We start from the raw sequence: 24,395 nt of genomic DNA on the forward strand, positions 1-24,395 counted from the left end.
AGGGCGAGGCAACGAGGGAGAAGTGGGAGGGATTTGAGAAGAGCCCCACTTCCATGTCCCCTCTCACCATCATCCCTCCCATGGCTGCCTGCACTTCTCGTTGGATGTTCTCGTTGGACTGGTGCATTTACTGCTCCATGCAGGTGGCCATCCTTTCCATGGAACAGCACATCGTCACCATCGCCTGCGAGGTGGTGGTGCTAAGTTGGAGATGGACACTTCCATTCTCTGCACATTTGCAGATATCGCGGCTGCAAAAGCTGCCAGAGCCTCATGCAATTGTTGCTGCCCCTCCAAGACCACCCGCTTCTCGATGGCCTCCGAGGCTCAGCGTCTGCATGCAGCTCAGCACAGCTTGGAATGACCTGCACCCTCCAGCGAGGAATCTCCACTGTTGTCCCTGTCTCCACCATCTGCTCTTGATCACTTGTGATGTGAGAGACACCAGGTGACAACACTACTCTATCTCACACAGGGCCCACCGAGATGCGCCCTCAGAGGAGTCGTCTTCCTCCTGTGGCTGGACCGTTGGGGGGGGGGGGGGCACTTAATGGACTGTGGGAGTAAAGAGACAATTTAGAAGTGTTATATTAAGAATGGGTAACATTACCTTTATGCACATGATGACATTTCACTAGCTGCTGACATCAGTCACCATATGAGTGACTGCTGTACATCATGTGGTTGTATGAGATGTAATTCTGTCACCAGGTTGCTGGGATGTCTCTCTCTCTTCATCCCACCAGCAGCTCTGCAACTCCAAAGATCTCCAGGGCCTCACCCTCTGCTGGAGTCGCGAGTGAATATTAAGGAATGGATGGGCTACATCTGTAGAGGGTAACTATGAGGGAGTGGCGTGAAGTTGCCAAATGGCCTCTTTCTGTGGCGTTACTTGCTATGAATGCATCGGATTCTTCTTTCGTGTGGTAATTGCATTACCAGAGACGTGAACCATATACAGCAGACACCTCAAATCGCTCGAAAAATACCATCAATGATGTCACCGCAAGATCCTGCAAATTCCCTGGGAGGATAGATGCACCAACATCAGTGTTCTCGCTCAGGCCAACATCCCCAGCATCGAAGCACTGACCACACTAGACCAGCTCCGCATGCCCGACACAAGACTCTCAAAGCAAGCGCTCTACTCGGAACTCCTACACGGCAAGCGAGCCCCAGATGGGTAGAGGAAATGTTTCAAGGACACCCTCAAAGCCCCCTTGATAAAGTGCAACATCCTCACCAACACCTGGGAATCCCTGGCCAAAGACCGCCCTAAGTGGAGGAACAGCATCCGGGAGGGCACTGAGCACCTTGAGTCTCGTCGCCGACAGCATGCAGAAAACAAGTGCTGGCAGCTGAAGGAGTGTGCGGCAAACCAGACTCCCCACCCACCCTTTCCTTCAAGGGCTGTCTGTCCCACCTGTGATAGAGACTGTAATTCCTGTATTGGATTGTTCAGTCACCTGAGAACTCACTTTTAGAGGGGAAGCAAGTCTTCCTCGATTTCGAGGGACTGCCTATGATGATGATGATGATGCATTATGATGAGAGTGAGCCTCAGGGGTGGTTAGTCAGATGGGGATGTGAGTATGTACATAGACAGAGAGGGATGGGTGGACCTGCAAGTTGGTTACTGTGAGAAATGATGTGCAGGAGTAGACTTGGTAAGGCAGAGTGATGCAGTTGGGGTGACAGGCACATCAGGATGTAGGGGAGTCTGGCAATGCTCTCATCTTTCATGAGATCATTGAATCTTTTTCTGCACTGGATCCACATCCTCCTGACAACATCCATGCTACTGAACTCCCCTGTGATCTCCAACCCTGCCCTTTTGGTGTCTTTGGGTGGTATTTTGCACCTATCCATCCCTGCATCCTCTCACTGTCTGCACCAGAACATCAAGGGAGGCATTGTTAAATCTTGCCACGGCCCTCTGCCTTTGTGTATCCATGACCCATATTTTTTATCAGTTGTGTAACACTATTCACACCTCTGGCAATCACCTTGAGCATTCCGTCATCAATCTTCCAATGAGATGTGTGCAACTATTTTAGTTGTGAACATTAAACAAATGCCCCCTGATTAAAGGGGTGGGGGGGGGCACGAAAACCGACAAACACAGGCAAATTAAACTTTAAACATTAAGGATCAAATTAAAATTTGGTTGCCGGGGGTGATGATGCACTCCAGTCCCTCTGGCACCCACCTCTCATGGAAGGCTGTGAGTGTACCGGTGGACACCGTGTGCTCCATCTCCAGGGACACCCTGGCTCGGATGTAACCGCGGAAGAGAGGCAGGCAGTTGGGCTGAATGACCCCCTCGAACGCCCGCTGCCTGGACCGGCTGATGGCACCCTTGGCTGTGCCCAGTAGCAGTCCTACGAAGAGGCCCTCAGACCTACCTGCTCCCCTCCACACAGGGTGCCCAAAGATCAGGAGTGCGGGACTGAAGTGTAACCAGAATTTGAGGAGCAGGTTCTTCAAATAGTGGAATAGGGACTGCAACCTCGCACATTCCAAAAAAACGTGGAACACGGACTCGTCCAGACTGCAGAAATTGCAGGCGACCTGGGAGCCCGTGAACTGACTTAAAAATTTATTGCACGGGACTGCTCCGTGCACCACCCTCCAGGCCAAGTCCCCAATAAATAGTGGGTGACTCCCGCGTAGAGTGCACTCCATCGGGGACCCCTGCCTCCTCCGGACGGCAAGATGGTGCGCCATGGCGTGTCTGGATGGCAGACGAGGATGGCAAGGTTGAGAGTGTGCAAGAGCAGCCCGTACAGGAAACCCCTCCACACAGAACTGAAAGGCACAGAGGGGATTTCCCCGAGGCAGCTCAAGTTTTGAGGCGCCAGCTCCCGAGGGAGGTTTCGGGACTTGGCGCCGATGAGGATTTCTGTCCGGACGGGGGTCAGTTCAGATGGGATCTTCCCACATGCTTGAGCCTCCTCGACACAGCTAGCGGAGTCAGGGCCCAGAGCTGTGTTTAGCGACTCAATGGCATTGACCGCACGGTGGATGTCGGCCCAGTTTAGGCACCATGCCAGCACGTCTGTCTCCATCCAGCCCACTCCTCCACCATCGAGCAGGTCCCTGACCCTGGTCACCTCGCCAGCCACAGCCCTCTCGTCTGCCTGCCACCTAAAACTGTGGTCATGGAGGTACGGATTCCTGAACAGCAGCTCCTGCAGGACAGCCACCACTCCAGACGGTGGAGAGCTGCGCTTGGTGGAGACTTTGTTCCAGACCCTGATGAGTTCCTGATAAAAGACAGGCAGCCCCTGCATGGTGGTCCTGATGCCCCCCAGGCACATAAACAGGAGCTGCGAGTCATAATTGAGGCTGTACTGCTGGCAGAAGAAATATGTCGCCAGCGCACGCCACCAAGGAGGGGGCTCAATGTAAAGGTATCTCTACAGGGTCTGAAGACAGAAAGTCGCTAGCTAGGTGCCGATGCACACCAACGGCTGACTGCCCTCCCTAAGCAGGAGACTCAGAAATGCAGCAGAGACCCAAAGCTTCCTGTTGTTCCAGAAGAAGTCGACCGGCTTCTTCTGTATCTTGGCGACAAATGCAGGGGGAGGGGGTCAAAGTGACCAGCGGCCACCAGCTGGTTTATGACTAGTGCTCGACCCCTGTAAGACAGCACTCAGAGCAGTCCTGTCCAATGCCATAGGCGTACGGTGACTTTATCCTCCAGCTCCTGCCAGTTCACCGGCCAGGCTTCCTCGTCAGGGCTAAGGTAGACTCCCAGATAGAGAAGATGGGTATGAAATGTGTGCAAGGCTGTTTTAAATATCGCAGCTGGAAATGAGTCATCAGTGACGTCCACACACCCGCTCCATTTAATTGGGCCAGGAAACGCACATGACTGGTTTAATTGGGGGTCATTAAGTAAAAGTGACACTGAAGAATGCGTTGGTCACAACATCGGATTCCCGACCCACTACACTGCCGCTCGTATGCAACCCAACTCTAAGGTAAAGATTCCGGCCATAGTGTCTGATCAGGTGAATCCTTAGCAAATTTTTGCAATAATCAGAGAATCAGCGTGTGGAACACAAGCAAAGAGAGAGAGAGATTGTTACATGAAGAAAAAGGATCACACTTTTTATTTGTGTCCATGAGATAATAATACCACGAGTGATTATCTGGTAAACAATAATAGAAAGCGTTTATTATCCATGACAGACTTTACTTATATTCTTCAAAACAATTTCCCAGCATTATAGCACAGAGCAAGATTCAGTTTGAATGGGAGGTGTAGGGACAGAACAGAGAGCAAGGTAAATAAGATATATATATATACACACACAACGGGCCCTAACATCAATCCCCGTGGGATACCACAGGTAACCGGTCTCCAAGCAGATCTACAGCCACTAATAACAACACACTGCCGATGGGCATGCAGCCAATTCTTTAACCATTCACAGCAGCCTTGCACTACTTCCATAAGATTCTATCTTGTGGAGTCACCTGTTGAGATATCTTACCAAATGCTTTCTAAAAATCCAGGTACCCTCTTTCACTTACCCAGTGATTTCTCAAAAAATGCAATCAAATTATTAAGACACAACAGAGGTTATTTTGGTGAAAGGGTGTAAATAGGTGCTGTGCTAATCAATGCGCTGTTTGAAAGTCTGCTTTTAGCATATAATTTTGGTCCTAATTGCAGATTATCATAATTTGAACTTGCCCGAAGGCGCTAAAACAGACGCCCGAAGGCGCTAAAACAGACAGCTGAAGGTTTAGCACTCAAGTGCTGATTAGATGCAATTTTCGTGGAGCAGAGTATGTGGGCTACACACCCACTTCCTTTGAAGGCTAGCTGACACACAGCGGCACTTTACAGGACGGCTCAGGGGCTGAGTAAATGGGCGCACAGATTCTTGAATGTAGCACTGGAGGTCCTGGTGGAGAAGGTCCAGAGGAGGAGGGATGTCCTGTACCCGCAGGACATCGCCCTCCTGTCACTCTCTCTTGCAGCAGCTGACGCTGTTCTGCCTGGTCTCATGTCCTCCTACCATTCCTCGTTCAGACCATAGGAGGCCCCTAGCAAAATGCCGATGACCTCCCTTTCTCTTCATGACTCCTATAATGTATCCAATAAGGTAGAGTAACACAGCACTTACACTTTTTAAGTGAAGTCCTCAGAGAATTTCTGGAATAAATTATGGTTGCATGTTGATGAAGTCTTGACAAGTGTCCCAGAAAGTCTCCCGATGTGTTTCAAAGTTCTCTTCAAACCTCCAGCAGCAAGTGAACAATAAAAGGTGATGTATCTTTAAGTACCGCTCAAAATCCTCTGCAACGACTTGTTTACTCCCTATCAGCTGGTCGCTGTTAGAAGAGGGTGTTAGGTCAAGCACTATCCACCAAAATGCTGTGCAATCTCCTTAATGAGCACTAGCAGGCAATTTAACTGAAAATCAGCCCTTTAATAATCCACCAGGCGGCCATTCCTAGTGCCACATCAACTCCTTTACCAAGATGGCGGCTTGTGCTAAACGCATGCTAAAGATCCCACCTTGGCTACCTTGGAGGCCCTTTAGCACCTTAAGTATCCATGGAACATCACCCCAAATTTATTTTCCATTAACTGTGCTGGGTTTCCCTTCTGACTCCTTCCCTATTTAGGTGTTCAAATAGAGCATCTCTTATGATCCCTTTGTGCATCTTACTTATAACTGAAGCCGAAGTAATAGACCTATTAGGCCGAGCTGTTGGAGACCAGATATGAGCCTGTGCCAGAGAACTGTCAAGCGAAAACAAAGTGTACTGGAACATTAAAAATGTCTGATTAATATGCATTTAATTTTTTGCGCTGGATATCTGAAATTGCATTCCATTCTACTTTTAGAGGGACACTCTCATTATCACTGCCTTTTTGTGAATTAAACATTTTAAAATTGCAATTAACTTTAACATTCCTTTTTGCCTGTGTACTTCTTTTGATTTATTGAATGTATTTTTAAATTTTGATCATTGAGCGCTGTTGAAGAATAACCGAGCATGACAACTTGTGGACTAGGCACAGAGATAATCATGAGCTGATATTTCACAAATACTAAAGCCACATCTCTATCCCTTTGGGGACATTTTTTGTGTCCAGTGGATAATCTTGTGATATAATTTTATTTACATTCACTGCAGAATGTCAGTGCAGCACAAACGTTAGGCTGAATTTTAATCTGCAAGAGAGCGTGGGCTTGGGAGCGGGTGGGTGGTTAAAACCAGCGAAACTGACAGTGCGTTGGGAAGCTGGCTCCAACCTGCTGACTTCTGGTCTTGCAGCAGCGCGTTAGGTTGTGTGCGGGAAAGGCGGGTTCCACTTAACATGTGTTAATTGCTCAATTAGAGCGATATTGACATGGATTTTCAACTTTAGCTTTGGCTCCACGGATTTCTCGAGCTTTCTGGAACTCGCCAGTGAAAGCAAGGTGAGAACACAGCGGCAATTGAGAGGGCTGAAACCATGTCAGGGAAATAGGTCAGTAATTATAGCTGCTTCCTTACGAGCTTATGGGAAATAATTTGTTCACAGTACTTCTGCTGAAAGGTTATTTTACACCTTTGGAGGTGTCAGTTGCATTGTTAGAGGTTTGGAGGTCTGTTCTGCACCTTGGAGTTCTGATCTATCAGATCACATGGGACCAAGAAGATCAGCAACAGCAGCAGCAGCAGCTTGCTGTTCATAGGCCTGGAGCTCCACTGGAGGGAGGGGAGCAGCAGAGAGGTGCAGCTCGCAGGAGGCTAGCCCGGCACACATGGTATACAGGCAGAGGATAAGCATCTTTGATATGTGGGAACACCAGTGTCAGATGGTGGCAGACATTTGCAGCTTGCTGGAGCAAGCCCTGCTGCCAACTGGACCTGGTGGCCATGATTAGTCCACAGCTCCATTATCGTTGTTCCATGCTACTACCAGGATGGTACAAGACAAACCACGGTCTGTTTTAGACGAAGGAATTGAATGTAATATTGCCAAGTTTGCAGATGACACTAAGCTGGGTGGCAGTGTGAGCTGTGAGGAGGACGCTAAAAGGCTGCAGGGTGACTTGGACAGGTTAGGTGAGTGGGCAAATGCATGGCAGATGCAATATAATGTAGATAAATGTGAGGCTATCCACTTTGGTGGCAAAAACAGGAAGGTAGAATATTATCTGAATGGTGATAGATTAGGAAAAGGGGAGGTGCAACGAGACCTGGGTGTCATGGTACATCAGTCATTGAAAGTCAGCATGCAGGTACAGCAGGCAGTGAAGAAGGCAAATGGCATGTTGGCCTTCATAGCGAGAGGATTTGAGTATAGGAGCAGGGAAGTCTTACTGCAGTTGTACAGGGCCTTGGTGAGGCCACACCTTGAATATTGTGTACAGTTTTGGTCTCCTAATCTGAGGAAGGACATTCTTGCTATTGAGGGAGTGCAGCGAAGGTTCACCAGACTGATTCCCGGGATGGCAGGACTGACATGAAGAAAGACTGGATCGACTAGGCTTATATTCACTTGAATTTAGAAGACTGAGAGGGGATCTCATAGAAACATATAAAATTCTGACGCGATTGGACAGGTTAGATACAGGAAGAATGTTCCCGATGTTGGGGAAGTCCAGAACCAGGGGTCACAGTCTAAGGATAAGGGGTAAGCCATTAAGGACCGAGATGAGGAAAACTTCTTCACCCAGAGAGTGGTGAACCTGTGAAATTCTTTACCGCAGAGAATTGTTGAGGCCAGTTCGTTAGATATATTCAAAAGGGAGTTAGATGTGGCCCTTCCGGCTAATGGAATCAAAGGTTATGGAGAGAAAGCAGGAATGGGGTACTAAAGTTGCAAAAATTATCAGCCATGATCATATTGAATGGTAGTGTAGGCTCGAAGGGCCAAAAGGCCTACTCCAGCACCTATTTTCTATGTTTCTATGTTTCATCCAGCAATACCTACGACCCTATGTAAAATGAACAAATGTTGAGAACTTCAGTCGGCTGGTTTATTTTGATTCAGCATCCCTGGGTGGACTGAATTGCATCTGTCAGTTTAACCCTTTCCACAAGAAAGGCCGATAGGAATAGATTTGGACCTTTGGGCGGCCAACCAGCGGAGCCTAACAGTGAAGAGGTCATCGCAATTTTTGTAGCCCAGGGCCTCATTTGAATCCGACCAGTGAGCTGCAGACACCAAGTGGGCGTCCTGAGACAGCTTGACCATTTTGAGTCACAGGAATGTCGGCTGGTTGAGCACGAGTAGCATCTGCAGGTGTGTCTTGTGTGGTGGCTGAGGTAGGGTGGGGGAGGGAGCGGGAACAAGCCCAGACCGGCAGTGCCTGCAATATCTGTCTGATGCCTCCTGGAGCAGCATGCCTACACCTCCTGGCCCTGCAAAAATACACACAGACTTACCTATGGGTTCCTCTTCAGTTGGACTGCCAGCTCGCATTGGACCCCAGTACTCTCCTAAAAGGGCAACCAGGGACCTATGCACCCCGATTTGCAGTCTAAATGGGCCCACCGCCTGACTCCGGGAGGGGCTGGGGGGTGCGCTCCGGCAGTAGGCCCAGGTGGAGTGTTATAGCGATGATGGGAGTGGCATGCCAATCATCCCCGAACATTTTCGGGACACTCCCACCCTGTTTCTGGCAGGAGGGAGGCCTCAAGTTCTACCCCATACACTCCGCAGTGGACAGGAGGACCTGCTGCAAAGCTTTAACATGTTATTTTCTCAGAGTATTTTGTTTCTTGCTAGAAATCAAATGAAATCTCAGAGCACTGCATTTTTGATGTCAATAAAATAACAATACAAGAAACACAGACTTGTCTTTCAAAATGGCAAAACTGGCAGTCACATTCATCAATGAGTGAACAATTGTGGTGATAGATTACTGGTTTGTGAGAGCTGATAATTACTGCAAATATTATAGTCTCCGTCACTAAAACAGCATTTTAAGATAACATGATTAAAATACATATAAATTATATCTGTGTTGCAAAAAAACACAATGTCAATCCACCAATATCAAAAGTATATTAGCAATAAAACCAGTGTTATCGGCCTCTGTAATCTAGTCATGACTGGGTGGGACATCAAACCCAGAGGTAGGGCTTTCCAAAGGAGGAATAGTTATTCACAACAACAAATGACTCTATAGCCTCGTTACATATGAAAGAATATCTCAGAGCACATTATAGGATGGTAGATTGCCAGAAAACATTGTCCAGAAAGAAGAAATGAAAGAGCCATCAGTGAGTGAGCTGGTGTTGGAGGAGCAGAGGGTGCATGCAAGGAGTAGTGCTGAAGGAAGGACAAGATCAGGGAGGGACTAAGGTGAGTACAAGAATTTTATGCCCAATTCTCCAGTACAAATGGAAGCCAATGGATTTTGCCAAAGACAGAAGTAATCCACTTGCACAGGTACAAGAAGTAATCAAAAGGGCTAATGGAATGTTAGCCTTTATCTTAGGAGGGTTGGAACATAAAGGGGATAAAGTTATGCTTTAGTTGAACAGAACCTTGGTCAGACCCCATCTGAAGTATTGTGCTCAAGTTTTGGGCACCGCACCATAGGAAAGCATTAGAAGGGGTGCAGTACAGATTTACCCAAATTATACCAAGGCTAAAAGCTTTGTTATGATGACGGGTTGCATAAACTTCAATTGTAGTCTCTTGAGTTGAGAAACATAGAAATATAGAAAATAGGTGCTGGAGTAGGCCATTCGACCCTTCGAGCCTACACCACCATTCAATATGATCATGGCAGATCATGCAACTTCAGTGCCCCATTCCTGCTTTCTCTCCATACCCCTTGGTCCCTTTAGCCATAAGAGCCATATCTAACTCCCTTTTGAATAAATCTAATGAACTGGCCTCAACAACTTTCTGTGAAAGAGAATTCCACAGGTTCACAATTCTCTGAGTGAAGAAGTTTCTCCTCATCTCGGTCCTAAATGGCTTACCCCTTATCCTTAGACTGTGACCCCTGGTTCTGGACTTTCCCAACATCGGGAACATTCTTCCTGCATCTAACCTGTCCAGTCCCGTCAGAATTTTATATGTTTCTATGAGATTCCCTCTCATTCTTCTAAATTCCAGTGACTATAAGCCTAGTCGATCCAGTCTTTCTTCATATGTCAGTCCTGCCATCCCGGGAATCAGTCTGGTGAACCTTCGCTGCACTCCCTCAATAGCAAGAATGTCCTTCCTCAGATTAGGAGACCAAAACTGTACACAATGTTCAAGGTGTGGCCTCACCAAGGCCCTGTACAACTGTAGTAAGACTTCCCTGCTCCTATACTCAAATCCTCTCAATATGAAGGCCAACATGCCATTTGCCTTCTTCACTGCCTGCTGTACCTGCATGCCAACTTTCAATGACTCATGTACCATGACACCCAGGTCTCGTTGTACCTCTTTTTCTAATCTGTCACCATTCAGAAAATATTCTGCCTTCCTGTTTTTTGCCACCAGTGGATAACCTCACATTTATCTACATTATACTGCAACTGCCATGCATTTGCCCACTCACTTAACCTGTCCAAGTCACCCTGCAGCCTTTTAGCATCCTCCTCACAGCTCACACTGCCACCCAGCTTAGTGTCATCTGCAAACTTGGAGATATTACATTCAATTCCTTCATCTAAATCATTAATATATATTGTAAAGAGCTGGTGTCCCAGCACTGAGCCCTGCGGCACCCCACTAGTCACTGACTACCATTCTGAAAAGGACCCGTTTATCCCGATTCTCTGCTCATGTCTGCCAACCAGTTCTCTATCCATGTCAGTACATTACTCCCAACACCATGTGCTTTAATTTTGCACACCAATTTCTTGTGTGGGACCTTGTCAAAAGCCTTTTGAATGTCCAAATACACCACATCCACTGGTTCTCCCTTGTCCTCTCTATTAGTTACATCCTCAAAATATTCTAGAAGATTTGTCAAGCATGATTTCCCTGTTGACTTGGACCGATCCTGTCACTGCTTTCCAAATGCGTTGCTATTACATCTTTAATAATTGATTCCAACATTTTCCCTACTATCGATCTCAGGCTAACCGGTCGATAATTCCCTGTTTTCTCTCTCCCTCCTTTTTTAAAAAATGGGGTTATATTAGCTACCCTCCAATCCATAGGAACTGATCCAGAGTCTGTAGAATGTTAGAAAATGACCACTAATGCATCCACTATTTCTAGGGCCACTTCCTTAAGGACTCTGGGATGTAGACTATCAGGCCCTGGGGATTTATCGCCCTTCAGTTCCATCAATTTCCCTAACACAATTTCCTGACTAATAAGGATTTCCTTCAGTTCCTCCTTCTCGCTAGACCCTCGATCCCCCAGTATTTCCGGAAGGTTATTTGTGTCTTCCTTAGTGGAGACAGAACCAAAGTATTTGTTCAATTGGTCGGCCATTTCTTTGTTCCCCATTATAAATTCACCTGATTCTGACTGCACGGGACCAACATTTGTTTTCACTAATCTTTTTCTCTTCATTTAAAAAGTGGAGGGGTATCTAATCGAGTTGTTTAAAATGATGAAAGGATTTGATCCTCTGGTAGGGGAATCCAGAACAAGGGGACATTTTAAAATTAGAGCTAGGCCGTACAGGAACATAATCAGTAAACATTTTTTCACCCAATGGATAGTGGAAATGTGATCTCTCTCCCTCAAAAGGCTGTGGATGTTGGGTCAATTGACATTTTCAAGACAGATGAATAGATTTTTGTTGGGTAAGGATATCAAGGGATATGGAGCAAAGGTGGGTAAATAGAGTTCATGTACAGATCAACCATGATCCAATCGATCTACCATGATCTGATTGAATGGCAGACCAGGCTCGAGGGGCTGAAAGGCCTACTGCTGTTCCTATGAATTTGTCTGCTAGTTATTAATTGAGCTATGCCTGTATCTGGATTTTCCAAAACCCAGCGACATCTCACCAGCTTAGCTCCTCAATTTATGGATATCGCCATATAAACCCTTAGAATTGCGGGAGATCTTCAGACTACCCGAGCTAAAGGCTCTAAAACCAATTCGAAGAAATGTTATAAGGAGCAGTTAGATGTAGATTTTCCATTACTGGTGAAAAGATTCTACAAACACAAGACTCATCCTGCAAAGGAAATAATGGCAAATTATTTTATTTTTGGCTGCAGTACGACAACCTAAAACTGAGAGGTATGTCTTACAGAAGTACTAATACAATTTTCTAGTCAGAGCTAATCGGTGCAATTTACAAAATTCTGTGCACATCACCCAGGCAGCAAACACGTGTGTTCTTTGTGGCAACTTTATGTTGCCACTGAGAGGTTCAACTCAAGTAAAAATGACAAGGGGACTGCTCAAAGCGGAAACACAACAACAACTTGCATTTATACAATGGCCTCGGAATTGTCCTCCTTAGCACCTCCTGTTATTGACTCCGGGGGTGCAATAACAGGACGCCAAGCACTTTGTGACTGGGCACAGCGAGAAGATCGACTCCCGCCATATTTGGTTTGCGGCGGCGGTATGCTGTTGCGTCCCGATCTCCTTTGCCCCGCAGATCATGATGTCATCGCCGTGCACATCGCCTCGGTATTGGCCGGACCTGAACTTCGGTTCCGCCCCCTGCAGCACCGCCAGGCGAAAACACCAGCAGCTGCCGGAGGCGTTCTTGGGAGGCCGGGCGCTTTGGGGCGATGCTTAAAGGTGAGGGGGCCGAGGTAAGTAAGAAACATTTCTCATGCCTCTCTTTGATTTTTTTCAGATCTTCTTTGACTGCGATCGATCAGCCCAGCACTCTGCTGCAGTGCATCAGGCTGATTGGGCCGGATCACGGCTGCCGTCGGGGAGAAGGTGAGTTTTGATTTTGCCGAGCCTGCAGCGATGGCCCTTCACTTTGAGGGAGGGAAGGAGCTGTCCAACGCGGCAGTGCTGCACAAGTTACACTCCGCCTGCTGCCTCTTGCACTCCAGGAAGGAAGTGGAGTGCTTGATTTACTTTTAAAATTTAGAAAACATTAGTGCCTGATGCTAATTTTTCCAGCTTTTAAAAGTTAGGGCCTAAATGGGGCGCTCCTGAATTTCTCCCCCAGTGTCTTTAACAGGAGCGTTATCAAACAAACTTTGACACCGGGCCACATAAGGAGATATTAGGGTAGCTGTCCAAAAGCTTGGTCAAAGAGGTAAGTTTAAAGGAACGTCTTAAAGGAGGCGAGAGAGAGAGGTAGCGAAAACGGTATTTTTATGCCAAAATTAGAGTTATCGCTTTGCTACCGTTTTCAGGCCCGATATTTGTCCTTTAATTTGTGCAGCGGTAAAAATTGGCATTGCACGAGAATTCGCGGCACAAGCTGCGAATTTCGGCAACTTTAGTCTGGGGCCGATAGCGCTGCGAGAGAGGCCTTGGGAGGGGGGGAGAAACAAAAAAAAATTGCAAAAAAAAATTCACTAAATATTCACAAAACCCTTACCTACTAAATCGCTGAAAAAGAATTAAAAAAATAAAAACTTCTACTTACCTTATTTGCAGGTCTTCATACTAACCGCTGCTGGCAGGGCTGCACCACAGGTTTGACCCTGTTGGTATTCTGGGCGCAGAATACGGGTGCGGAGTGAGACAAAAATCGATCGCAAACACTATTTCTGGTGTTGCACGACCGCGCTCCAATCCTCGGTGGTACGTTGAAGCGCCGTCGCACAAAGGTACCCCGAAGATCCCGCCAACCGGGTTTTTGCCGCAGATTCACTCTTTACTCTGCAGAACTCTAAAGCCCTGATTTTAACTCGGGGTGAAAATAGTTGGGGGCCCGAGTGACCAGCAAACCCTACCTGACCTCGGCAGCATGAGGCACGGGAGATTTTGACTCCGAGGCAAGAAACCAAAACATGGCACTCAGTACATCGATTGGGAAGGGAGGAGTCCAGGGAATGGGAAACCTAAACTGTCCTTGTGGGGTCCGGAGAAGCAATCCTCCTCCTCCTGGCCCAAAAAGAGACTCAAAAAGTTAGAAGACTTATCTTTTGGGCCTCTTATGGCTCGGTGCACTTGGCGGGAAAGCCACAACCATTTGCCCGCTCAGACTCATAGTTAAAATAGCAGTTGGACTACGCTGACATTAGCAGAGCCTGATTTTAAAAAGAAAGACTTGCATTTATATAGTGCTATGCACAAGCACCGTACATCTCAAAGCGCTTTACAGTTAATGAAGTACTTTTGAAGTGTAGTCACTGTTGTAATGTGGGAAACACTGAAGCCAATTGTGTACTGCAACTTCCACAAACAGCAATGTGATAATGACCAGATAAACTGCTTTTGTTATGTTGCTCGAGGGATAAATATTGGCCGGGACACTGGGAATAACTCTCCTGCTCTTCTTCACAATAGTGCCATGGGATCTTTTACACCTGAGAGAGCAGACAGGACCTCGGTTTAATGTCTCATCTGAAAGACTGCACCACCGACAGTGCAGCAGTCCCTCAACACTGCACTGGAGTGTCAGCCTAGATTTATGTGCTCAAGTCCCTGGAGTGGAACTTGAACCCACAACCTTCTGACTCAGAGGTGAGTTTACTACCCACTGAGCCACAGCATATTTAAAGAAGAACCCTGTCGGTTTCTGGCAAGTGACCATCCTACCTGCTCAGAAGAGTAGGTTAAAATTGTAGCCTGAGGGATCAGTGAGGGATATCGGCACGGAAGTCCCTGGGGAGATTTTGGCTGCCCGCAATCCCACCTTGGACATGCAGGGTTAAAGTCACCTGATTGAACTAAATGAGGCCCAATTACTCAGCCCTTCATGTTCTCTCACTGTGCCAGGTGAACATCCAAGGGGCAATTTTAACAACCATGCCCAGTGAGATTGGGGAAGTAGTGCAGTTTAAATCACATCAGACGATTTCCTTCTCTGTTGTTGCTTGATTTCCGCCAACCACCATCTTAGCCGCAGTTTTGAACAGGCAGAAGTCTCATGGGTACATATAATTCGGGGTCTTACAATGTCATTCGGTTCCTGGTGCGATTTTAAGGTGTAAAAATGGAAGTCTGGCTCAACGCTTACCTGTTGAATAAAACTGAGCGGGATTGGTTTCCATAGTGCCATTGGAAGCAGTATTTAAGGGGAGACTTATCTGCAAGCTCATAGTATATAGGAACTTGTTTGCTATTGCAATTTTTGGATTTCCAGAGCAGAGTTTGCCTTGGGGGTTGTTTTTTTCAGCATTTATTCCAGATACACACACCCTCTAAGCGCACAGTTCATCATGGGGGCCACCCTTATTACTTTGATTTGATTGCCTGAAGAGGAAGAGGTGCAGCACCAGCAGGAGGAGGAGCAAAGGGATGCCCTGCCAAAAGGAAGAACAGCTGGGCTTCTGTCAGGGCATCAGGTGAAGGGTACTGCACAAAGAAGGCCTTACCCAACCCATAGGATCTATAAGCCAGAGCGAGATTCTTGGATCGGTTTGAGGAGCAATGTGTGAGGAGGCTGCGCTTCTCCAGACCCTTCTCAGTCTCTCGCAACAAGACTTACTGCTTGCTGGGCCAGCTGGCTGTGCTTCGCTTGTGGCAGTGAAAAGCTGCCGCTATTCCAGGGGAATATCTTGTTCACTAATTAGATTAATTGAGACATTTCTACCCAATTACTCAGCCCTTCATTTGAATTTCTCTTACTGTGCTAGTTGACCAACCCAAGACTTTAGGGACAATTATAACTAGCCCGCCCAGCGCGATGTAATGGAATTTAAATCACATCAGAAGACGATATGTACGGGGAGATGGGGATAGTGCCAGTCAGGCCAAAAATGGCCGAAGGACTCAGCAAGGATGAGGATACAGAGGTCCTGAAATCAGGACGTGGGAGCGAGATCAGTAACCAGGAGTGTTGGGGGATGAGGGGGAGCGGGAGGAGGCAGCACATGGGGCTGGGGGAAACCAAAAGATTCCTTGAGGGGCTGGAGGATGCAAACCTTCTCCTCCGGGCCCACAAGAAGTGGTGAAAAAGGCAACTTTTGGAGCTGACAGCTCCCGCCTCCCTTTCACTGTCAGTTTTTCCAACTCCAGGGAAACACGTGCGGCAACAGTCAATTGTAAATCAGGTTCCCAATTGTACGGTGGGAGCCCAATTTACATATGCTGATTAAGTGTTCCCACCTCTCCACGGCGGGGCACTCCAGTGCCAGCGTAAAGTCATCAGAGGGCACGTGCGGGTGCATGTGAGCTGGGGTTGTGTTCCCTCTATGAAACTCTTTAAACCCGCCCCCCCACTACCTACCGACCCACTCCAGCCCATCGTGGGAGGGTTAATATTGAGGCCACTGTTCTGTTCTCCTTTGATTCCCACCGACCACCATCTTAACCAGTCGGTTCCTTTTAGGTGTCCGAGACGCTCGCCAGAAGCACGCTAGAGCCTCAATAATACATCCAAATAGGGGTCCTTTGATATCATTAGGTTTTTGAACTTCTTTGGCTCAAGCGCTTTCCAGGGTGCTATAGGGGACATTTCCCACATTTATCAGTCTGCTGTTCAACAATGCATCAAGCAGCTCATCAATGCTCTCATGCCAGGGCCAATGATTATGTAGCCTTCCCAATGGATGCCAGCAGTCAGAATGAAAGTGCTCCGGGATTTGTCGCAGTGGCTGGCATCCCTCATGTTCAAGGGGTCATAGACTACATGTTAACCATAAAGGCACCAGAAAACTAGCCAGGAGCATTCCTTAACAGGAAAAGATTTCATTCCATGAATGTGCAACTGGTCAGTGATCACAGCCACAGAATAATGCAAGTCTGTGGCGGATTTCCAGGCAACTGTCATGGTATTTTCCTCCTGTACCATTCAACCATCCCTGCACTGTTCCACCCATCAAGGAATGTCAAAGGATGACTGCTCAGCAACAAGGGCTACCTCCTGCACTCATGGCTGATGGCAACTGATGTGCAATCAGAGCCATGGGATGATCAACAAGCACGCAATTGGGCTCCTCAAACAAGGTGTGGGACTAATGTTGAAAGTCAAATTGGGGTTGTGGTCACTGTGACTGCAGGTGGATGATTCTATCCTGGATATCCTGGCTATAAAGGGGCTGTCTGTGTTGCCTCCTTCCATCTACTTCTCCCTCTTCCGCTTCCTCTTCTGCTTCCTCATCTTCCTCCTCCTGCTCCTCAGCTAATGGCCGTATCCTGAGTGGCAAGGGCTGTGCTCTCATGGTGTTCAGGTTGTGGAGGATACAGCAGACCACCACAAATTGGAACACACACTCCGTGAGTGCTGCAGGGCTCCTCCAGAGCTGTCCAGGCAGCAGAACCATTGCTTCAGTGCCCCAATGGTGTGGCAGAATGGTTCTTGTTGTATGATTGCTGGCCATGAGTGGTAGGGTTATGGTTGGGCGCCATCAGCCAGGTGAGGAGCAGATAGCCCTTGTTGCCAAGCAGCCAACAGCGGGTGCTTGGAATATTCTGCAATATATGGCTGGAATATTCCTGGCACACTGGTATGGCGCAGGAGAAAAAAATTATGGCTGCTGCTAGGGTAACGGACATGCACCAGCATGATGTGCAGGACGTGGCCACACAAAAACTGCGTATTAAGTGAGTTGTTGCCTTTGCAGTTGTGGTACATCCCAGCATTGAGATGCGGAGCTTACAAAGCCACGTGTGTGCAATCAATGGTGCCTTGCACCATGTATAATCCCGATATCCTGGAAAAGTCACATGTGCGCTCCTCCTGCTTCTCTCTGTTTAGAGAGAAAACAATCAAGTCCCCTCTTCTAGCGTACTCAGCTTCTGTGATCTCCCGGATACAGCGACAGATGGTGAACTGCGATATGCTTGCCATGACGGATGTTACAGCCTGGAAGGATCTGCTGGTGAAGAAATTGAGGGCCACTGGCAGTGCCGTCCTCACTCTGCGCTGAGGCTCCAGGTGTGATTGCAGGAGGTGGCAGAGTTTTGTGACCACCTCCTTGGTGAAGCGAAGCTGACAAACACACTGCTCCTGGCTTAGGTGCAGGGACGAGAAGTGCTCCCTAAAGACCCTGGGTGGGTAAGGCCTCATGCTGAGAGCCCTCCTCCTCCTTTGCCCACCAGCAGCTTGTCCCCTTTACTGCCTCTGCTTCATCTCCATTTGATGTTGCACCACAAGGGCGACTGCAACAAGAGCCCCCAGGACTGGGAGCAAGTGGTGTTATACGAGACCTTCCTTTAAGAGCCAACACCTTGTAAATAACCAGCAGCACTCCCTGCACACTTTAACAATTTTTAAAATGTGTTGCACCAAGCCACTACTCAAATAAACTGTACCGGAACTAGTACAAAAGCAAAAAGTAACTTATCTCAAAGTTGCGTGTGTCCCTTTACGTAGCGCTGGTGGGAGGTCTGTCATGCGTTCAGCTGTGCGGGCATGGGAGAGGGCGTATAGTCGGGCAGCGATGTCCAAAATGGCAGGTCATGTGTCAAATCCGCGTTACACACTGATTGACATCATGATCTGCCTCGTTTGCATTCTACTGTCGCACGCAGGCAATGGCTGCACTACCGACCTGCACAAAATGGAGACTGCCACGGCCCGTGCCGGAAGTGGCTGGAAACAAGGCAGCTGCCATTTTTCTGCCGAAACTTGCCTTAAATGCCGGTGCTAAGAGGATGAATTTTGCAGCCATTGTATTTTGATAATTCAGATATATTCTACACCATGCTCATAATATAGAGAGAGTAAATAGTAAGCTGATTAATAGTGTACTGGCCTGCACCACGTGAGATTCCAAGCTTTTCCTTCATTTGGAAGATTAATCTCCAATGAATGTATCCCCATCAAGTTAAGTTTCGACTCAGAAATAATTTTGCTTTTCAAAGCTTTATGACAAAGCTTTCAGTGATATAGCTGGTACCATTACTTATTGGTAGTGACATTTCATAGGAAACTACAGCCATAATAGTTAAAGTGTATCATAAGATAAAAACTACTTCTGGGTAATAACACTGAATGCCTGTTTTAAGGTAGCAAAAGTGCCCTCGAGAAATCCAACAGCTTACACATTATAACTTTTTATTAATCACTCTTTTACCTTTGGGGCAAAGGTTTGGGCCCGAAATTCAGTCCCGCTGGAAATCTGGTGCTTCCCCCTTTTTGGCCATTAGCACCAAAATCTTTTTGTGGCTGGGCCACCCCAAAAGTGAGCAAATGGGTTCCAGCGCTAATGAACCCTTCCAAAGAGGATTTTTCAGCGGTGTGGTTGTCTTAATTTGAGCATTATCACCACAGAAAAATTCAGAGAAGGCCAGGGTTTGCAGCAAGGCTCTGAGGGGGGAAGGAGTTTGGAAGGAGTTTGGAAGGGTGGCTGGTGTAAGAGGTGCAAGGAGAGCCAACTGGTTCACTGATAGGGAGCTGGAGACATTGATGGACGGTATGGAGGACAGAAGAAGAATACTGTTTCCTTACGTGGGGAGACCTGGCAGACTGCCAGTACATAATGCATGGAGAGAGATTGCAGGGGAGGTATCAGGCACCTCCATATATGTGAGGAAGCACCCTCCCAGGAGGGTGCTGGCCAGTCTGCACCCAGCCCTTCCAGGCCCAGAGGTGTTCCAGGGCATCCTAGAAGGACAGCTGTAGGTCCCAGACAACAACCACAGCAGCCTTCCCGGACCCATGATGCAGCCACAGGGATGACAGTTAGGCGTAGTGTTAGGGTAGTCATGCATAACAGGTGTAATAGTGAGATGCACAGGAGTAAAAAATTATATCAGTATTATTATATTGTTCTTTATAGTCTGTTTTTGCAGTAATTTGGATAATTGGATAAATCTTTATTTTTGGCACATATATCTGGCCAGGTGTTTCATTTGGGGGTGGGCAATTCTGTGTTAAGACACATTGCGATGGCCATTGAAAGTGGGAGCTGAAGGGTCATGTGCGGATGGGATTATCTGAAGCGAGCAGCTACGGGATGCAGCTACACCTCCCTTCCAGGGTTGCAATGGGGACAATGCCTCTTAGCTCTGAAGCGACAGGGATCCTCCTCCTCCTCCCCCTTCTGCTGCACCTCCTCTTCCTTCTCAGGTGGTACTGCTGGCTCGGCCTCCAGCGGCAGTCTCCTCACGATGGCCAGGTTGTGCAGCATGCAGCAGACCACGACAATTCTGGAGACCCATTGAGGAGAGTACGGTAAGGTGCCACCAGAGCGGTCCAGGCACTGGAAACTCTGCTTGAGGACGCCTATGCACTGCTCAATGATGCACCTGGTAACACAATGAGCATCATTGTATGCATGCTCTGGCACTGTCCTGGGGTTCTGCAATGGAGTGAGCAGCCAAGTGTACAGGGGATATCCCTTGTCCCCAACAGCCAACCGCAATCCTGATTCGGGCCGATGAAGATGCTGGGCACACTGCTCTGGCGCAGAGTGAATGAATCATGGCTGCTGCCTGGGCACCTCGTATCAATTGCCAGGATCTAACGCTGATGGTCACACATGAGCTGCACGTTCAGCGAGTGGAAGCTTTTGCAGTTCACAAAGATCTCTGGGTGATGATATGGCGCCCTCAGCCCAATGTGTGCAGTCAGTGGCTCCCTGCACCCTCGGGAAGTCTGCCATTCAGGCATATCTGGCCTGCTGCTCCACCTGTTTGTCCCTTGTCATTGGGAAGGAGATGTACTGGACCCTTCTCCTGTACAGTGCATCTGTGACCTGCCGGATGCACCGATGTGCTCAGAATTGGAAGATGTTGCCAATGTCTGCAGTGGCAGACTTGAAAGACCCCGTCGCGTAAAAATTCAAGGCAATCGTGACCTCGGTCTCCACGGTGAGGGCGGTCCTGAGGCATGTTTGGGGCTGCAGATCTTCTCTTAGGACAGTGCAGAGCTCCCTCAGTATTTCCATCCGAAATCGTAGCCTTTGCAGGCATTGCTCATCAGTGAGCTGGAGGAAGGAGAACTGAGGTCTGTAGACCCTTTGAGAGTATGGCCTCCTTCCCCCACATCTGCGTTGGCCACCTCAGCTGCCTGCTGGCCATCTCTCTGGTCCTCCTCATTCTCAGACTCCTGTGGAAGCTCTTGCTGGAAAAGCTTCTCACCCAGTATTTGGAGACCAGGTGGGTGGGCGGGGTTGCGGGGGGGCAGCATCCCTCACCCTCTGAAGTGGAGTATTTAAAATAAACACTCTACACAAGGTCTGGGTTCGAAGATTCAAGTAGTCTTTATTTTGCACCGGTGGGGAGGTGGGTGACCTGCTCTGGGTCTAACCAGGTCACTGTCCAATGATACGTAAGTTTCAACAGATTTTTATACACTTAAAGGTACATGCTCAACCTCACGATTCTGTGGCACCATTTGCTTCGTTCGAAGCCCGCGTCCACAGTGACTGGTTGGTTACCTATTTTTATGCCTAACTCGCGTAACATTCAAAGTTTGTCTGAAGTTTGTTGTTTGTACATTTGAAGCCGTTACTGCTTCTTAGACTAGCCGTTTACCAACCACATCCCGTGCTTGCGCTTCGGATGTAATTTATGGGATTCTTTTTAGCTTAAGCCTGTTTGCGGTTTATGTGTACGTGCCATCTCAGCCATTGCAGCTAGTTTGCAGGTTGCATTGTTAACCCCTTAATCCCTGAAGGACACAATGTCCCACTTCAGTCCCCCCCTTTTGGTACTTGGCTACCCAGCCCAAGAATACCAACCTAATTCTGCTCCATCCTGTGTCCCCTGCCTGTTCTGTGGTGATCAGCCACACGGTTTGGGGGACCCGGGACGTAATCTACATCTCAGAATATTTCAGGGTGCTCAGCTAGTAATTTCCGCTGTTCCATAATCAACGTCTTTGCTTTCCTTTTCCTGCATGCCAGAAATAACCCAATTCCCCATCCCACTACTAAACCTAACTGTATAACCACCAGTACGTGAGAAACTATACGAATCCATGGATGGATATCCACATTCATTCCCCAATTCCATACATGTTTCCACCGCTGTCTGTCCTTTAGGGTTTCTTCGATGTCCTTTGAGTGCTTTATGGTATCTTCCAAAATCTCCTGATAATGTCCTTTTACTTTCTCCTTTTTCAATTGCATCAAATGTTCTTCAAAACGGGGAATGCTCTGCCAACTGGGTATCTCGAATTGTTTCATTTTATCATTCCATTCCGGGTTGTTCAAAGTCCTCCTTTTGTGGGAATAGGTATTGATGGCTTATCTGGACCACAGCTTTGGGCGTAAAACAGAAATTAGGTTCTGGGATCGCACATATGATATTACCATGCTTGTACTCAATTTCCTTGGTATATATGCAGTACATCCCATCATCCTGGGCTGCCACCTCAGTCCCTCCCTGAATAAGGGGGCTGATTTCCAATGTGCAATTAACCATCTGAGTGAACCCACACGCTATATGTTGCCCTCCTTCTATGTGGTGTGCGCACACTATCACATCATCCAAATATTGCGTGCAGCCGTCGATGTGCACCCCTTGGAATGGGCCTCTTAGTTTCACCGCATTGGGGGGCATATCGTGGAATAAAACCCAGGATTGACCTTGTATCTCGCCAATGTTCCGTACCCTCCACAGAGGTCCACCCTCCGCGCCCTCTATCTGTGGGACAGCTAGGATCATACCTATCAACTTCACCTCTTTGGTGATACAATTACTTGGGGACAAAATCACTTGTGTTGCCTTGCAAACATCGCAGAGGGTAATACCGTCCTGAATCCATTTGGACAACTGCTCATTACTTGTCCAATCGGGTATTTTTTCCTGTTTCATCTGGTTTACATTGTATCGGATGTTCCCTAGTAACCCTGTGCCATACATTGCCATATAAGTTCTTTATATGTTTCTTGGGTTAGATCAGTCGCACACTTATCTTATTAATAGTTTGGGCATGAGGCTCTCTGATTTCCTCGACTTGCAGCATTTGTCTGGCGATCTCCTTCCCTGTTTCTGACAACTGCGAAGTCTGATCATTTCCCTTTAGTAAAAGGTTTCTCAAACGTTGGGCTAAGTCTTGAACTTCTTGGTCTATACTGGCTATGTCAAATGTGTTAACAGTTGCCACCCCCGCCACATACCGATAGTGTGTCGGTTGTTGTTAGACAATAGATAACATGAAAACCACACATCGTCTCGTGGTTCATTGTCGGACTATCTCAATCATATGTACCTTAAGTATTCCCTCAGCATCTCGTCTTTGTGACCCTCTGTTCCTCATTTCAATTAATGCCCACTGTACTTGTTCCTCAATTGGACCAGTAAACTATCCAGATTCATTATATCTTCCCTTTGGCAGTTATATTTTTAACTCCTTTCTTTCAGTGATATTTACTTAACTACGCAAATAAATACTTAATGACACCCACACCCCAAGTCTCACAGTTTGGACTGGGATAAAACAAACATTCACGTCGCGGCGGGACAAGTCAGGTTGGTACCGTACTGGTATTCCTGGTGTATGGTGCTGACACACTATTCACCCTTCCCTCTTTATACAGATCGTACAGGAAAATGCTGTTCCGCAATTACCTTCATGGTGCAGTTCCATGTTATCCCATCCCAATTAAACCCGCATGCAGAGGCTGCATATTTCTACTACATTGTAGAGGCAAATGAACATGTCCTGAGCTTGAGCACACCCAATTTGGCCTGGGGCTACACATGTATTCCTATCCACCCGGGTTACATCTCTGGTGTTCATTGTATCCTACTAAATTTTCTCAGGCATGATTGGGTAATACCATACTATCTCTAACAGGGTGATGTCATTCTGTTCCTGACAATGGCACTCGTGCCACAGGGTACATCTGTACCAACCTTCTGACTTGGCACAGAGTCTTAGTAAGTTGATAAGTGGACATTGCCCTCAGATCTCGATCAGTTACCCAGAAAGAGAGCTTTCCCTCTGCAATATGCTGCAGGTTGCCTTGAGCTTGTTCCACTAACCAAGATCCATACATTACTTCAAGCCGTTTCATTGAAGATGATTTGTTCCCCTTCTATAATCTGGTTTACCCCCTTTTTAGCATTAAACCAGTTGCAACATTTTAATCAGGCCTCACTGTCTTCTGTTATGATTCTCCCCACTAGTCTCAACACCATTCTTGTCAAGGTACGATCAAGCCTATTACCCTCCATAAATTCATTGCAGGTTGTACTGGCCCTCTGCCAAAATCCCTTGATCATTCTCCCGTGTAGCCACGCTGTTTTAGGCTTGCACTGCCCAGGTAGTCCCACTTTGGTCAGATTCAATATTAAAGCTACCACTTTGTGATGCACATTATGGTACAATATCACCTGAGGATCACTATTAGCCCATTTGTTGGCCCTGGGACGTGTTTGTGACAAATAATTTGCTTTTCCCACAAATCTGCTTATTCATTGGAGAAGGAGCCTTTGGATGAGTTTTTTTAAACTCTAGTACTTGTACAACCGT

The sequence above is a fragment of the Pristiophorus japonicus genome, chromosome 11 (genome assembly GCF_044704955.1).
Source record: "Pristiophorus japonicus isolate sPriJap1 chromosome 11, sPriJap1.hap1, whole genome shotgun sequence".
Lineage (NCBI taxonomy): Eukaryota > Metazoa > Chordata > Chondrichthyes > Pristiophoridae > Pristiophorus > Pristiophorus japonicus.